The sequence below is a fragment of the Rhinopithecus roxellana genome, chromosome 11 (assembly GCF_007565055.1).
Source record: "Rhinopithecus roxellana isolate Shanxi Qingling chromosome 11, ASM756505v1, whole genome shotgun sequence".
NCBI lineage: Eukaryota > Metazoa > Chordata > Mammalia > Primates > Cercopithecidae > Rhinopithecus > Rhinopithecus roxellana.
The window spans coordinates 970,179-974,305 of record NC_044559.1 but is presented as its reverse complement, the minus strand read 5'-3'; the positions used below and the strand labels follow the sequence as shown (position 1 = coordinate 974,305).

The window sequence follows — 4,127 nt, the reverse complement described above, 5'->3', positions numbered from 1 at the left end:
TTAAAAACACAGGCTCTGGCAGCAGTTTGTGAATTGCATGGATACTTCCACATTTGCACTCAGATTTGAGTTAATTTGAATGAGATATTTAGTATTCACTTCTGTTGTTGTCATTATCCAAAGTGTTAACACATTAGATGAGGCACAGGACTGTGTGTGTGGGAGGAGATGTTCCTCACATCAATGAGGCTATTGACAGAAAAAAATATATATGTTATGTTATCCAGATGTTCATCCCATCTGTTTTAAAACAGTTATTTACAGAGCTACTGGTGAATAGAACATCAAAGAACTAGCGAGGTAAACTAAAAAGGAAATGTGGTCAGTTATCTGCTTTGGTAATTTGTAAAGTATATTCTGGGAAAACAGTTTGAGGTATTGTTCCCTTGATATATTGCATATTAGTTTTTACCCCTTTAAAATTATGATTAAGGTTGTCAATGTTTTATAAGCAAGTACTCATTAAAATCCCTGAAAGTGTGTATAGAAAAACTTCAATGAATTGTTTTGAGCATTTTCTTAGTAAATGTAAATTATGCCCTGTGACCCAAGTATCTGTTTATATTACTAACTGCTGAGATCGTTATGAACTGACTACTCTTACTTGTCCTATACATGGGATTAGGTCATGAAATAAAGGGTGCAGGAAACGAGAAAGCACTAATTCACTCCTGTAACCTAAGACTGTTTTTGCTCAAGGCATAGTAGTGAAAGGATCAATCTGGGTTGCAGCTGTACAGAGGCACCCATCGCCTCAAATTCAGCCCCCAAATGTCAGTGTAGGATAGATGATAAAACCTAAGTGTAAATCTATTCCCTGATGAAAACTTTAGGATTTCTCAAAAAGGTAGGGAAAGATTTTATGTCCTGATAGTGTGCATTATTGACTGAAATTGTCTGTTCCCTTTAGAAAGGATGCTGTCAATTTATTTATTCATAACATTTTAAAAACACACTGCTGAGAGACAAATAATGCCCTAATTCTGTTCCCAGGCATGGCCTTGATATTTTCTAAATTAAGGTGAACGAATCATATATGCCTGAGGAACTGAACTGCATACATGCAGGTTGTTTCTGTATCAAGAGAGAGAAAACAGAACTATCAAAAGGAAGTATTGAAATGGAAATTTATTTAGGATTTATATATTTTAGTACTGAAGTTTATTAATATATCATTTTTAGGAAACTTATTCATATTTAAATGTATTAAATTGCTCATTTTTATTTTGAAAATTGTGTTCTGCTTTATTCCTGAAGGTACACAGCAAATTTAGGAAATACTCACATTTTACAACCTGAACAAAGGAAAGTTGAGGTGTTTGCCTGATAGTGTTGCAAGTGGAATTGAACACTTCTAAAAATAATTTTCTTTAAATATCATGTCACATTGTTTATTATAAAGAAACTGATGATAGTACTTTTCAAATTCCTACTTGAAATCTAATTTATTATTTTAAGTGATTTTATTTCGTCTCTATGAAAGGGTGCCTCCCATCTTCCTCCCCCTTTAGCCGAGCTTCTGTGTCTTCCCTCCAACCACTCTCAGTGCCTTCCCTCTGAAGATCCGTTAGGACTGCACCAGTCAAATCAGTTCCTTATTGGCAGCTGTTGCACCTGGCTGCATCTAGTTGGCCATTTTAACATGTATATTTCCATAACTAATTTTTGTGTGTTGATTTTGTACCTTGCAATTTTGCTGAATTAAAATTAGCTCTAGTAGGTTTATTTATTTGTTTGTTTTTTTGAGACAGGGTCTGGCTCTGTCACCCAGGCTGGAGTACAGTGGTGCAATCTTTGGTTCACCATAACCTCCACCTCCTGGCTCAAGTGATCTTCCCACCTCAGCCTTCTGAGTAGCCGGGATGACAGGCGTGAGCCACCACACCTTGCTAGTTTTTGTACTTTTTGTAGAGATGGGGTTTTGCCGTGTTGCCCAGGCTGGTCTTGAACTCTTGGGCTCAATCAACCTGCCTGTATTAACATCCCAGAGTACTGGGATTACAGGTGTGAGCCACCATGTCTGGCTAGTAGGTTCGTGTATGTGTATATGTGTGTGTATGTATTATGTGGAATTTTCTGAATATAGAATCCTGTCATCTGACAACAGAGTTTCACTTCTTCCTTTCCAATTTAGATGCTTTTATATCTTTTTCTTATCTAATTTTCTTGGCTGGGACTTCCAGTACAATGTTGAGTAGTAGTGCTGAAAGTGAGAATCCTTGTTTTGTTCCTGTGCTTAAGGGGAATGCTTTCCATTTATCACCAATGAATATGTTAGCTACGGATTTTTTCATAAATGCTCTTCGTTCTTTTTGAGAAGTTCCTTCTATTCCTAGCTGAATGCTTTTATTATGAAAGGATGTTGAATTTTGTCAACTACTTTCTCTCCCTCTATTGAGATGATAATATGTTTTCCCCCTTTGTTTCACTAATGTGGTGCATTACATCGATTGATCTCTTACGTTGAACTCCTCTTGCATTCCTGGGATAAGTCCCACCTGGTCATGGTGTATACCACTGTTAGTGAGCTGCTAGCTTTGGTTTGCTAATATTTCGTTCAGTATTTTTGTGTCTATATTCATAAAGGATATTGGTGTGTAGTTTTCCTTTCTTCTCTTTTCTTTTTTTATTTTTACTTTTATTTTTTGAGATGGAGTTTAGCTCTTGTTGCCTAGGCTGGAGTGCAATGGTGTAACCAGCCCCCAATATTTCAACATAGCTTCTTTTCTATTTTCCCTAAGTGTTGGCTGGTCTGAGAAATAAAGGGACAGAGTATAAAAAAGAGAAATTTTAAAGCTGGGTGTCTGGGGGAGACATCACGTGTCGGCAGGTTCCGTCATGCCACCTAAGCTGCAAAACCAGCAAGTTTTTATTATGGATTTCAAAAGGGGAGGGGTGTACGAATAGGGTGTGGGTCACAGAGATCATATACTTCAAGGGCACTAAAATATCACAAGGCAAATGGGGACAGAGCGAGATCACAGGACCAGGGCAAAATTAGAATTGCTGATGAAGTTTCATGTCCCACTGGGCATGCATTCTCACTGATAACATCTTATCAGGAGACAGGGTTTGAGAGCAGACAACCTGTCTGACTAAAATTTACTAGGCAGGAATTTCCTAATCCTAATAAGCCTGGGGGCACTGCAGGAGACTGGGGCTTGTTTCATCCCTTATCTGTAACCATAGAAGACAGACACTCCCAGAGTGGCCATTTTAGAGACCTACCCCGGGAATGCATTCTATTTCTCACAGTTGTTCCTTGATGAGAAAAGTAATTAAGTGATATTTCTCCTGTTCGCTTTTGTAAGAAAAGAAATATGACTCTGTTCTGTCTGGTCCCACAGGCAGTCAGGCCCAATGGTTATTTCCCTTATTCCCTGAAAATTGCAGCCATCCTGTTCCTTTTGGATGCCCAGATTTCCTATTGTTCAAACACACATGCTCTACAAACAATTTGTGCAGATAACACAATCATCACAGGATCCTGAGGTGACATACATCCTCAGTTCATGAAGATGACGGGATTAAGATATTAAAGTAAAGACAGGCATAGGAAATTATAAGAGTGTTGATTGGGGAAGTGATAAATAGCCATGAAATCTTCACAATTTATGTCCAAGGGCGGTGGGCGGGGCCGAACCCTGACACTCACCAGGCGTAAGAAATTATGAAAGTATTAATTTGGAGAACTAATAAATGTCCATGAAATCTGTCCAATTTATGTTCTTCTGCCATGGCTTCAGCTGGTCCCTCCATTCGAGGTCCCTGACTTCCCGCAACACAATGGCATGATCTTGGTTCACTGCTAACTCTGCCTCCCAGGTTGAAGCGATTCTCCTGCCTCAGCCTTCCGAGTAGCTGGGATTACAGGTGCCTGCCACTATGCCTGGCTAATTTTTGTATTTTAGTAGAGATGGGATTTCACCATGTTGGCCAAGATGGTCTCGATCTTCTGATCTAGTGATCTGCACACCTTGGCCTCCCAAAGTGCTGGGATTACAGGCATATATATATATATAAATAAATATGAAACACTTCATGAATTTGCATGTCATCCTTGCACAGGGCCCCAGCTAATCTCTGTATTGTTCCAATTTTAGTATATGTGCTGACAAAGTGAGCAT

The 4,127-nt window shown here is 38.8% G+C and overlaps 1 non-coding gene across 1 annotated transcript; it reads right to left on the bottom strand.

Moving 5' to 3' along the window:
- Positions 1 to 4,023: 4,023 nt before the first annotated feature.
- Positions 4,024 to 4,127, bottom strand: LOC115900528. Its single transcript, XR_004060213.1, has one exon. It is a non-coding gene; the product is annotated as a U6 spliceosomal RNA (small nuclear RNA).